The sequence below is a fragment of the Mustela erminea genome, chromosome 4 (genome assembly GCF_009829155.1).
Source record: "Mustela erminea isolate mMusErm1 chromosome 4, mMusErm1.Pri, whole genome shotgun sequence".
Taxonomy (NCBI): domain Eukaryota; kingdom Metazoa; phylum Chordata; class Mammalia; order Carnivora; family Mustelidae; genus Mustela; species Mustela erminea.
In genome coordinates, this window is record NC_045617.1 from 132,700,171 (window position 1) to 132,714,500 (window position 14,330).

At 35.9% G+C, this 14,330-nt stretch overlaps 1 long non-coding RNA gene across 2 annotated transcripts in view; it reads right to left on the reverse strand.

Moving 5' to 3' along the window:
• Positions 1-14,330, reverse strand: part of LOC116587847 — a 30,130-nt gene that overhangs the window by 4,086 nt on the left and 11,714 nt on the right. The window contains exon 1 of one of the 2 annotated variants that reach the window (XR_004284673.1): positions 240-368. The exons of the other annotated variant lie outside the window; for it this stretch is intronic. This is a non-coding gene — a long non-coding RNA (uncharacterized LOC116587847). Of the gene's footprint in view, positions 1-239; positions 369-14,330 lie in introns of those variants that run through there. 2 annotated transcript variants of the gene reach the window in all.

Genomic DNA, 14,330 nt, shown 5'->3' on the forward strand with positions numbered 1-14,330 from the left:
TCGTGCTTAGTTGGGAGTGTGCTTGAGGATTCTCTCCCTCTGCCCCTCCCCCTCACTCGCGTGCTGTTACTCTTTCTCAAATAAATAAATCAATCTTTTAAAAAAGTGACAATTTTTCTTACAGGAAATATATTCAAACATAGACTTGTTAAAATCATGAGCTTAGATGTATATGAGTTACCTCTGTCCAAATATAATTTTATTAATGGATCCTCAAATATGATGGTCAAAATACTCACGTTTCCTGACACTGGCACTGTGAGAAAGCTCCCAAGGCCTCTGACTTGAGTAAAATACTTAAGTCTTTCAAGGTTTTTTTTGTTTTGTTTTTGTTTTTGTTTTTGCCAGCTTCACAGATGCTTTGAATATGCCTGTCCTCTCCTGCTTCTGTTTGGTCTAACCAATCTGCTAATGGAAAGGAGTCAGAAATATTACTCAGTGTTTGTTATTTGTATATATATTTAAGGATTTTCTGGGATTCTGAAGAGCGAGAATGCCATCCGAGAAAGTGAACTCTGAGAAAGCTGGGAGGAAAGGTAGGATTTAGGTTGAGAATATTTTAAGAGTTCCCAACGTGAAGCCCCAATTATTTAAACCTGTAATGTTTGTTGCCTCTATTTAACTGTGTAATTAGATGAAGGGACAAAGTTAAAGGTTCCTGCCCCTTTCGAGTTTAAGCGTCTGCTGTTTGATATTAGTTAGAAGTTTTTTTTAGCTGTAAGGGAATAAAAGGCAACTCGTGCTGATTGAATAAAAACAAAGTAAAAGCTGTGTAGGTGTCTGTAGGGGTGGGGGAGGGCTTGTCGGCGGCACACACGACCACAGTGCCAAGGCCAGTCTGTATTCAGTAATGGCTGGATCCAAAGATGAAGGCAATATTAAAAGCATCAGTGGCTCTCTCTCCACTGTATGGAGAAACCACTATATGGTTCCGTTTTTTTGTGTCACGCTCTCCTTATGAAACGGCTACTCTCCCCTCATATCCTGAAAGCTTAGTAATGCCTAGTAGAAAAAGAAAACCAGCAAAAGTTCTGGGGTTCAGTTGTACTGGAACAAATTCATTCTGTGCCTATCTCCAAACCACTGTGGACAAAGGGCTAGACTTTATTGGTTGGGTCTGGGTCATGTTTTTTGTAGCTGGTGGAAAAAAACATATCATTGGAAGGAAGAATAACTGAACAACCAAAGATAAGAAATGCCTACTGTGTGTGTTTGTAAGTTACATGAAACAGTAACAGTTTTCTTATTGACCATCTTCACATGTCTATTAATAAAATTAAAAAAAAGTCACTAAGAGATAACAGACCAGAATCCAAGTGCCAAAACTATTATTCAGTTGTTACAAGAGAAGTACACTTTGAAAACCATAAAGTGCTATATTCATATATAGATACATATGAATATATATGTGTTTTTAGTTCTTTCTCTGCTATTAATTTTTATGTCACTGTAAGAAATTCAAGTAATCATGAGATGATGTCTCTCCTGATTATCTGATACTTTGCAGAAAACACACCCCCATATTTGAAATAAAAGGATGATTATTGTATGTCTTACAATAGTGTTAAAACAGAATTTTAAAGGAGACAGATAAAGAATCCTGCAACTGAATTACTTCAGACTTTGCAATATATTCAAGGAAAAATCTTGTCTCTAAAATACCCTTCTGTCTTATTCTATAACTGAGACTGAGTCACCTGTGTAAATATGCTATTTACCGTTTTAGAAGTATGTGAAATACATGTATAAATATATAAATATAGCAAATGAATATAGAACAATATATTGTTGAATTTCCACTATATATATAGAGAGAGAGAGCATATTATATTTCTGTCAAATTTGGAAAACATAGCATTAGTTTTGGAAGAAAATACATTTTGTTTGATTTTTTGTTACTAGTGTTTAATAAAGAAAAACTGACTGTGGCCCAATCCCCACTCTGTTGCTAGTTAACTGTCACCTTGAATCAAGTCACTTAATCTCCTTAGACCTACTTTCCTAATCTGGAAGTTAAAGATATTTGATTAGATGCTATGTAAGGCTGCCTCCAGCCCTAAAATTTTATAATTTATGCAAGCTCTGATAATGCCAAATAACAAAATATGTATTCTGGAAGTGAACTAGTCAAACCGCCAAAGACCACCAGTACGTTTTTAAAAATGGTGTCCCTCCATTCCTAGGGTTACTTGATTCTGTAGGAACTGAGGGTCACTTCCGTTGGAATGTTTCAATTCTCAGATGTTCCCGGAGCTCCCACATGATTTTTAGACAGGAAGTTTGATTCAGCTTTTCTTTCCAGAAGAAATAGGCTTCAAGGGCAGAAACGGATTACAAGGGGATTGCATCGTGATCCATTCAAAATGTTTCAAAGCCCATGGTTGGTTTTTGGGAATTCCACTATATTGACTTGGCCCATCTGCTGCGAGCTACTTCCTCTGTAGCTCTGTCCTCTTTTTCTGTTGCCACCTTCTGCTTCCTCCAAGGACAGGACTGCAGATCTGCTCTCTCCTTTTACTTTTTTCACAACCTAATTGACTCTACATGCTGTTATCCAGGCATGGCCCTTTGAGGACATTTCCCAACTGGAAAAAACAAACAAACAAACAAACAAACAGACAAAAACCAAAAACCCCACAAATCAACAACCACAAAAAAACCAATAATAAGAATGGCTGCAAAATATAATTAATTTTTCTGACGATTAATGCAGGAGGAAAATGTCTAATGGGTAGCAGATTTCTTCCTATTTGAATAGCGTGACCGTGACCAATTCAAAAGGAAACCCCCAGCTGAAGTTGTGTTCCCGTAGTTCCCCTGCATCAGGACAGAGCTCGGGTCTGGGGGATGCTTGCCTGGTGTTCTACGCATGGAAAGAGAAGTGATATGCACACAGGGAGGGTGGTCAGTTATCACAAGAGAGAAGAGTTCTTTAAAACAATATTAAGAATAAGGCAGCAAGTCTCCGCCCATCTTGCAAACCGTTAAATATTTCTGACTGTCTGCCAGCATCCCTTTATTTCTTTGAAGCTTTCTTTTACTTACTACAGTAGAGTAATTAGAGAGTACTTTTTCATCTTTACTTACACACACACACACACACACACACACATACATATGCACACCCTGACGTGTTTTGCTCTCACATGTGCTTGCTAGAACCTTCCTTCTGAGGTCGTAGATGAACCTCTTCTAGGAAAGCTCTTAGGGGCAGGTGGCAAGCACTGAATCCTTTGAGCCCTTCTGCTTCTGAATCTCTGCTTTTTAAATGTTTCCCTAATGTATATAAGGAAGTTTCACCCACGACTTTGGGCTGATTAGATTTTACAAAGAAACTTCCTCCCTGTGGGCAATTAAAAATGGAATAAAACTCACTTCATCTGGTAGATAGGCAGTTGCAATTTTTGCTTCCTATTATGGCATTTTCTCATTTACCTGATTATATTTCTCTGTGAAAGGTAAAAATCATGCATTTTTAAAAAGTTAAATACAAAGGAGTTAACCCCTCTGGACAAATATATATATTTGATATGACATACATCTCATAAAAACTACTGAGAGACCTCTTTTTCAAATTATGATCATTATCATAATTACATTGATAATATTTATTTTATTTTTTTAAAAAGCCCGACAATGCCATTTCTTCTTTGTATTATTATGTTATGTTAGTCACCATACAGTACATCATTAGTTTTTAATGTAGTGTTCCATGATTCATTGTTTGCACATAACACCCAGTGCTCCATGAAATCTGTGCCCTCCTTGATACCCATCACTGGGCTTACCCATTTTCTGACCCCTCTCCCCTCTAAACCCCTCAGTTTATTTTTCAGGGTCCGTGGTCTCTCATGGTTCCTCTCCCCTTCCTTTCTCTTGTTTCTCTCCAAGCTGCTAAATAGATTGAAACCATCACCACCTCTATCACCACAGAAAAAAATTCCTGGTAGACAAAAACTTCTTCTCTCCTAGAATATTGTAGCCATTGCATTAATATTCACTACACTATTGTTTTCTAATGTATAGATTTAATTCAATCAGTATTTTTTTGTGGGAAGAAATAAAAAAAGAAAACAAGAGAGCAATTTAAGATAAAGAAGTAATGGGTAGAGGAGATATGATTTTTTCTTTTACATTGTTGAGTAAGCCACAGAACTTTTTTTTAAATTTTTATAATTTTTAATTTTTTTTTATAAACATATAATATAATATTAGCCCCAGGGGTACAGGTCTGCGAATCTCCAGGTTTACACACTTCACAGCACTCACCATAGCACATACCCTCCCCAATGTCCATAACCCCACCACCCTCTTCCTACCCCACTTCTCCCGGCAACCCTCAGTTTGTTTTGTGAGATTAAGAGTCTCTTATGGATTGTCTCCCTCCTTATCCCATCTTGTTTCATTTATTTTTTTCCTACCCCCCAACCCCCCTCCAATGCATCTCCACTTCCTCGTATCAGGGAGATCATATGATAGTTGTCTTTTTCTGGTTGACTTATTTCACTAAGCATAATACCCTCTAGTTCCATCCACGTCGTCGCAAATGGTAAGATTTCATTTCTTTTGATGGCTGCATAGTATTCCATTGTGTATATATACCACATCTTCTTTATCCATTCATCTGTTGATGGACATCAAGGTTCTTTCCATAGTTTGGCTATTGCAGACATTGATGCTATAAACATTTGGGTACACATGCCCCTTTGGATCACTCCGTTTGTATCTTTAGGGTAAATACCCAATAGTGCAATTGCTGGGCCATAGGGTAGCTCTATTTTCAACATTTTGAGGAACCTCCATGCTGTTTTCCAGAGTGGTTGCACCAGCTTGCATGCCCACCAACAGTGTAGGAGGGTTTCCCTTTCTCTGCATCCTCACCAGCATCTGTCATTTTCTGACTTGTTCATTTTAGCCGTTCTGACTGGTGTGAGGTGGTATCTCGTTGTGGTTTTGATTTGTATTTCCCTGATGCCGAGTGATGTGGAGCACTTTTTCATGTGTCTGTTGGCCATCTGTATGTCTTCTTTGCAGAAATGTCTAAGCCACAGAACTTTTATACTTGATTATTTATGATCTACAATAGATTTGTGTTGATCCCTAAAACATGTCATGTGATGATGGTGGCAAATCTGACTTTTGTCATTAGACAAGATAATCAGGCCCACATTATTAATTGCTATGCTTATTCCAAGAGGGAACATGAGTTCAACACATCTTATGGTGGGACAAAGAGGCCCCTAAGAATGCTATCTATTGCTCTCAAGGAAAGACTCCCGCTTTTCTTCCACCCATGTGTATTCAGGTGTCTGAGAGTGGGTCTAGGTTACGTAAATAAGTAAAATGCAAGGTCATTTCTGGTGGAAGAAAAATAGACTAACGGAAAAGGTCAGGGGAAGCTCCAGGCTGTGTCTCAGATTATCTAGGACACAATTGCCAACTTTCTTCAGGGTCCTGATGTACTTTAGTGTGGCAAAGTTTTAACAGAACAAATTATACCTATAAAATTTGCTTAGAAGGTCAAGCTACAGCACATTTGGTTTGGTAACTGTAAGTAGTGCATTTTTCACCAGCAGGTGGAGGGACACTATCACAGGGGTTGGCTACAGAAGTGCCAAGATGCCTACTTTAGGCAGCTGGCTGAAGATCAACCTATTTTTGTTGATATGTACATGATGAACAGTTTTCTCTGCTACCCAAGACACTAAATTTGGGGTTTTCCAATTTCCAAAACAGTTGATTATGATCTCTATGATGTCTGCCAAGGCAGTGACATTGATTCTAATGATGAGATAAAGGAAATGGCTGTACTTGGGTGGGGGGTTGTTGGATGGACAATGGCTCTACCCCTACTTGCCTCTCTGAGTTACAAGACAAAGACTTCCGTGTAAATGCAGGCAAATCAGAGTAGACACTATACATCCATGAATGATGGATGCAGTGGCTAGAATTTGTGGGTTTGTACACTGTGTGTGGTTGTGACCCTCCACCAGGAAGACCATGAGAGTCCACAGTGAGAAAAGTCAAGAAATGAGCATTGTTTTCATGTTTAAACAGAGAAAAAAAAGCATCAAGAAAAGATGCTTTTTAGCTGTAAAACAAAACAGAAAAAAAATTAAAAAAGGCATTCAGTTGCCAAACTTGGGATATATTTATACTTTAAAAAAGTATGTTGGTTGATATTTACCTGCAGTCAACAAAATATTAGAGCATTAGCATTTTTAAGGGCAAATAAATAGCTTTAAAGGTGAAATTTTTTCAGTTAATATACTTCAATTAAAGTTTCAGTTTTCATCATATTGGGCAAATTAAGAACCATCTCGGCTGATGCTTTCTATTCACATTAACAAAAACCACATTAACACAATAAACACCATAAGTACTAAATACCAGGGAACTGGCCTAATGAGTACACAGTCCAAGACTCAAAGTCAGCTTGCTCTGATTTCAAAATAAGTCTTCCCACTGTACTATACACATGTGTGCAGACGTGTGTAGTGCATAGTACATGCTGCTGAAGTTGACTGGCTAATACTTTATTTTAAATTTTTGCATTTCCATTGATGTGTGATGTTGATTTATAACTTTCTTTTGTGTTATCCTTCTGACTTGCTATCACATTTGTGTTAGGCCTCTAACAGTTTTGTAGATGATTTCCTTCTTATTAGTTTTCTATCACATTCATTTTGACTTACATAGAATTTATTATTTTATTCTTAGGTTTGTCACTTTTACATTATTATTCTTTTTCTAGCTTTTGAATTGAAAGTTGCATTACTCTTTCTCAGTCCTCATTCTTCTTTTTTCTTTTTTTTTTAAGATTTTATTTTTTGAGAAAGAGTGAGCATGAGCTGGTGGGGGTGGGGAGTGGCAGGGAGACTTCCTGCTGAGCAGAGATCTTGATGCAAGGTTAGATCCCAGGACCCTGAGATTTTGACCTGAGCTGAAGTCAGTTGCTTAAATGACTGACTCAACCATGTGTCCCTTCTTTTTCTTTTCTTTTTTTTTTAATAGTTTTGAAGTTATAAATTTATTACTAGATATTACTTTAGCTGCATTTCACAGGTTTTAAAATAAATAAGTTCATTGTTTGGTTTCCTTTATTTCAAGTAGGAACTGCTTTATAATTTCCATTTCTATTTTCTTTTAAAAATGAGGAGTTATTTAAATGTGCCTGTTTAAGGCGTCTGGGTGGCTCCATCGATTGAGTATTGAATTTTGATTTTGGTTCAGGTCGTGATCTCAGGGTCCTAAGATCGAGCCTTAAGCCAAGGAGTCTGCTTGAGATTCTCTCTCTCCCTCTCCCTCAACTCCTCCCCCCCTCACTCTCTCACTCAATCTAAATAAGTAATTAAAATCTTTAAAAAAATGTGTCTGTTTAAATTTCTAAATATTTGGGGACCTTTGTTTTTTCATTGCTGAAATCCATTTTGTTTCTTTTTCAGAGGATATAATCTCTGTGATATTGTTTTTTTCCAAATGTATGAGTCATGGGTTCTATAAACGTTCCATGAGAATTTGATAATAATGCATATTTTTATGATAATCTCAGAATTTATTTAAAACTAACATATGTAAAAATTTTCATTACAAATAAATTTTTTACAAGCAAATTTATTTGTAAATAAATGTAATACATTTATTACAAATTTACTTGTAAATAAATGTAATTATTATAAATAAATTATAAATATTTATAATTTTATTCTTATTTTATTTATAATTCTAGCCTCTGCAGTCTTAACTTCCTTTGCTTCTGAGAGATATATACTAAAACACCCCACTCTGATTTTGTTGTTGTATTTTCCTTCATAATTCTTTTAATTTTTGCTTTATATTTTTCAAAGTCATGTTAAATGCGTAAAGCATGTAGTATTACTTATTTTGCATCAGTGTTTTCTTAACAATAAATTATACTTCAATGATTTTATAATCTGGTGACAAGAGGTTAGAATTAGTAGTTATAATTAACTGGAATTATTCTGAATTTGCCTGATAAATCTTTTCCCATTTCCATATTTTCAGTCTTTCATTCTGACTTTAAATTGTTAAATATTTAATCTAATCTGATAGTAGATGGGTTGTCTTCTTTTACCTTAATCCTAATTATTGCTGTATTAGGTTTCTTCCATTTTATATTTTCTTTGCCTCTTTTCCTCTCCTTTTTCTGACTCATGTTAGTTTCATGAAGTTTTGTATTTTCTTTTTTCCCCATTCTGTAATAGTTGAAAACTATTAGTTGTATCTGTATCTTTTTTTGCATTTTGTTTATTGCTTATCTTTAATTGTTAACACATACACTCAACAATGAAATCTTTTGACAAATTCCAAACTCGTTCAATAGTTCTAATCACTTATCAACCCAAAATGGACCTTTGGCTATCTATTAAGCTACCTTTCCCCATTTTGTACTACTATTTAGCATCTTTTTAAATTAAAAAGTATAAGCATATACCATGATTCCATTTATCAAACTTGTCAGCCTATTATGTCAAGATTTGTCCTCATTTTTGTTCTTTTTTTTTTTAAGATTTTATTTATTTATTTGACTGAGATCACAAGTAACCAGAAAGGCAGGCAGAGAGAGAGAGGAGGAAGCAGGCTCTCCACTGAGCAGAGAGCCCGATGTGGGGCTTGATCCCAAGACCCTGAGAGATCATAACCTGAGCCGAAGGCAGAAGTTTAAACCCACTGAGCCACCCAGGTGCCCCTCATCTTTGTTCTTTACATCCTTTTTAAAAATCTGTATTAACTTGGCTCTAGAGTATTCGTTAGCAATGAGGGTTTACGGGCAGTAGCTTTCCTTTTATATATCAGAATGACTTATTTGGGGCTCATTTTCAGCAAGTAAGTAAGTAATTGGCTTTTGAGCCAATGTGTGTCTCTCTGTTTTATTGTATTTTCTCTATCATTGACATAGGCTTGGAAGAGTGGAGGTTGGTCAATATTTATTATTTTATACATATCTTATATTACATCTATTAATTATTTTAGGAGCTTAACCTTTACCAACCTCACATCTGAGCATCAAAAATGTTCAAAATTTGTGAAAATAACCTTTTAAGCAGATAAGCTTACCACTTATAAGGGTAACAGTCCCTCCAAATTGTAATATTTAGAGATTGGCATAGGTTAAAATAAACAATTAAAAAATTTTTTAATTTAAAACTTTAAATCCTTTTTTCTTAACATAGTTCTTGGTAAGCTCTATCCCATCTTTACAAATTATCATATATTTGCTTTCTAGTCCTCAGGAGTTTCATTGCTGTGATATTTAGTGGCGGGTAGGGAGAGAAGTCAATGTCCCTGTGATTATATCACATTAAGTAATCTTAATGACAAAGTGAATGTGCTCATTAAAATTATGAAGAAAAAAGTGAAATAACTGAAAAAGTGGTGAGAATATATATTTTTATTGAGCGGTTGGGCATGAGGCTTAACTTATTCATGAAATCTGCGTAGTTTTAGAATACTTTAAGTCGACAAGGCAAATATGTCAGGTTAACTTACATATTTATGTCCACATAATATAAATTAAAAAGCCCTCCATCCTCTGATATATAAACATAGATTTTGGGGTGCCTGGGTGGCTCAGTCAGTTTAGTGGCTGCCTTCAGCTCAGGTCATGATCTCGGGGTCCTGGGATCAGGCCCCACATTGGGGTCCCTGCTCAGCTGGAAGCCTGCTTCTTCCTCTTCCTCTATAGAACCCCTGCTTGTGCTCTCTCTGTCAAATAAATAAATAAAATCTTTAAAAAGATAAATAAACAGATTTCATGGTATAGAAAAATGTCATGTGATGACATTCATTTAAATGCTGCATCTGAATTAAGTCAAGGAATGAATTTTTAAGCATTGCTTGGATTCCTTAGATGAGGAGGTGGATGTGGAGGCTTCTGTGGGTGAGGAAGATAACATGTGATCCACTGAGCTTGAGCACTTTAATCTCACTCTGATTTTTCTGCACTACCAGTAGCCCCTCAAACCACAAACTACTAAGGTTTTAGACCTAAACTCTAAAACTCTGACCATTTTAAAACAACTTACTTGGTCTTTTTGCTATTAAGTTGTAGGAGTTCCTTATATATTTTGTAACTCAACACTTATCAGATATGTGGTTTACAAATATTTTCTCCCATTCCGCAGGTTATTTTTTCACTCTGTCAATGGGCTAAAGAGCTGAACAGACATTTCTCCAAAGAAGATACACAGATGATTAAAAGGTATTTAAAAGATGCTTAGTGTCACTAATTGTAAGGCAAATGCAAATTAAAACCACAATGAGATATTATCTTACACTTTCCCCTCCAACCCCCACCCCCCCAGAAAAAAGACAAATGTTGGCAAGAATGTGAAGAAATTGGAGCTTCTGTAAACTATTGGTGGGAATGCAAAATGAACTAGCAGTTGTAGAAAATCGTATGTAGGTACCTCAAAATAAGAAAAAAAGAACTACCATATGATTGAAAAATTCCACTTCTGGATGTTTATGTGAAAGAATTGATATTGGATCTTGAAGAGATACCTATATTCCAAAGTTCATTGTAGCACTATTCATTGCCAAGATGGAGAAGCAACCTAAATGTCCATCTACAGATGAATGAGTGAAAAAATATGGTATATTCATGTAATGGAGTATTATTCAGCCTTTAAAAGGAAAAAGTCCTAATAACGTGCCACAACATGGGTAAACCTTGAGGACTATTATCCATAGTGAGATAGGCTAGTCTCAGAAGGATGCATACTGAATAATCCAACTTATATGAGGTATCTAAAATAGTCAAATATATAGAATCAAAGAGTTGAATGGTGGTTTCCAGGGGCTTGGGCAGGGTGGGAAATGAGAAGTTGTTATTCAACTGGAATAAAGCTTCAGTTAAGCAAGATGAGTGAGTTTTTTAGATCTGCTGTAAAACATATATCTATAATTAAATAATACTATATTTTATACTTAAAATTTAAGGTGGTATATCTCATGTTTTTTGTTCTTAGCACAACAACATAAAAATGAAAAAATAATATTATCTTTCTTACAAAGTAATTTATCAAATGAGATTAATAGTATAGTTCCTGGTCCATATATTACTAAATAATTTAAAAGACAAGTCTGTTCAACAAAGGTGTTAGGAAAACTGCACAGCAACATGCAAAAGAATGAAACTGGACCATTTTCTTACACTATACACACACATACAAAAAAAAATGGATAAAATAACTAAATGTGAGACAGGAAACTGTCAAAATCCTAGAGAAAAACACAAACAGTAACTTCTTTGACATTGGCCATATAAACTTCTTACTAAATACATTATTCATCCCAAAGGAACTACTGGGATTTCATCAAGATAAAAAGCTTCTGCATAGTGAAGGAAAGAATCAACAAAACTAAAAGGCAGCCTTCAGAATGGGGGAAGATATTTGTAAATGACATATCCTATAAAGGATTAGTATCCGAAATCTATGAAGAATTTATGAATCTCAACACTGAAAACCAAATAATCAAGATAAGAAATGGACAGAAGACATGAATAGACATATTTCAAAAGATGGCACATGGTTGGCCAACAGACACATGAAAAGATGCTCAACATCACTCATCATCAGGGAAATACAAATCAAAACTACAGTGAGATACCACCTCACACCTATCAGAATGGCTAAAATTAACAAAACAGGAAATAACAGATGTTGGCCAGAATGCAGGGAAGGGGGGATCCTCTTACACTCTTGATGGGAATGCAAACTGGTGCAGTCGCTCTGGAAAACAGTAAGGGGATTCCTCAAAAGGTTAAAAATAGAACTAGTCTGTGATCCAGCAATTGTACTACTAAGTACTTACACAAAGGATACAAAGATACTGATTTGAAGGGATACATGCACCCTGATTTTTAGAGTAGCACTATCAACTATAACTAAATTACGGAAAGAACTAAAATGTCCATCAACTGATGAATGGGTAAAGAAGATGTGGTACACACACACACACACACACACACAGATATATATATATATATATATATATATATATATATATATATATATATATATATATATATATATGATGGAATATTACTCAACCATCAAAAGAATGAAATCTTGCCATTTGCAGTGATGTGGATGGAGCTAGAGTGTATTATGCTAAGTGAACTGAATCACTCAGAGAAAGAGAAATACCATATGATTTCATTCACATGTGGAGTTTAAGAAATAAAACAGATTAACACAGAGGGAAAAAAAGAGGGAAGCAAATCATCAAACACTCTTACAAATTGAGGGTTGCTGGAGGGGAGGTGGGTTGGAGGATGGGCTAGATGGGTGATGGGTATTAAGGAAGGCTGGTGTGATAAGCACTGGGTGCGGCATTTAAGTGGTGAATTGCCAATTTCTGCTCCTGAAACTAATATTACACTATATGCTAAATGGAATTTAAATAAAAACTTAAACAAAAAAGTAACAAAAACAAATAAATAAATAAATAAAATTAAAAGTAAAAAACAAACTGGCCGCACACCCCCTGGCTTAAGCAATGTCACCCTTTACTTGCACTTGTTTTCCAAATCTGACAAGCACAGAGACTGAAGGCTATTTATTTTCTTCTATTTAGATCCTCATTTACGGAAAACTTTTGCTGTCCCCAGATTCCATCAGAGTTTTTACTAAAATTTTACTCACATTTCTATTTTCAGTTTTCATAAAGGTACCCATATTTCTAATTTATTTGTCTCCTTAAAGTCTATTTAAGATTTCAAACTAGTGTCACTGTTGCTTCCTGAGCCACACCTGTCTCCTGAGCTTCCCTGGCTCCCCATGTTAGTGGTCCCTTCCAGTGGAGGGTGTTGGCTGCTCTAGACCTGACATGAATGGGCCTCAAATCTACAGTTAAGTTTGCTGTTTCATCTCTCATTTACTGCTCTTTTTAGTTCAGCTTTATTTCTATGCCTATTGGGTGCTCAAAGCTCCTTTTCTCCTCACCCAAGGATGAGAAGACTGGTTGAATTATCTCTATGAGTCAGACAGTAAATTTTTAGAATTCTTCTTTCTTTCAAGCATATGTCTTTGTGTGACCCAACCAAATTTGACAATGAGGACGTTATCTCCATCAGATACACACATACGTTTAATGTTTAAGAAAACAACCTGGGATTCATTTCATTGTTATACTCTTGGATGTTCAATTTTGTCCACTTTCTTTATCTTTTTTGCCTTTGTGGCTATCTTAAAGTGGGTTCAGTTTTCCTACAAGCCAGTTCTCCACAAACTTCTGAGTACAGTGTAGGCCTGGCCAAAATGGCAGCTGCTTTTGAACTCCATGTTGTTCATATTTGTTCATACTTAGTTTCATGTTCATACTTAGTCCATACTTAGTTTCATGGAATTGAGCAAAAGAAGAGAGAAGAACCCTGGGATGAGGAATAGGAATGTGATATACTGTAGTTTTAGAGAAATACATGAAATAGTTTTGTCTTATTTAGAAAAATTTTTTAAATTAATTTAAATCATTTGCTACTTACAAGAAGTTCTCTCGTGATATCTATTTGAGGTAACAATGGCAAGAAGATGAGTTGTGGGCTCAAGCAACTAGAAATCTTGATGGTAGACCAGGTATTTTTGGTTAGTCTCTAAGTAAACCAAAGTGATTTTCAGTGCCAAGGTGGTTGGATAGATGGTCAATTCCAAATGATACCATCGTGAGGGCTACACATTGAGAGAGTAACTTTAGTAAATTATGTCATTGACAATGAACTGTGAGCACAAATGCACTTAAAGGAGTCTCAGGGATGTGTTTCGATTTACAGTTCTTCCTCTTAGTCCATTTGGGCTGCTATAATACTGTAAATGGTATGGCTTATACACAACAGAAATTTAATTCTCATTTCTGGGGGCTGGTGCCAGCATGGTTGGGTTTTAGTGAGAACCCTTTCCTGGGTTCCAGACTATAGGCTTCTCACTCTGTCCTCACATGCTAGACAGCAGAGAGAGGAAGCAAGCTCTCTCAATGACTCTTGTAAAGACACTAAATTCTTTTCATGAGGGCTCCACTCCTATGTCTTCATCTAATTCTAATTGCCTTCCTAATGCCATCATATGGAGGACAGGTTTGTGTTATATGACTTTGGGAGGGACACAAACATTTACTTGACAAACGTGTTGTAAATGTTCTAAGGAAGGTGTCATCGAATACTATGCCCCACACAGAATGAGTAGATAGAAAGTGTACCAACTGCACATATGCTGAGCCTCATTTATGTCAGTGTTTGCTCCTGCTGTGCAGAGAACAAACTCTAGGATATTGTTATACTTCATAACTACTGAGAAGTATGTTTCCAGAAA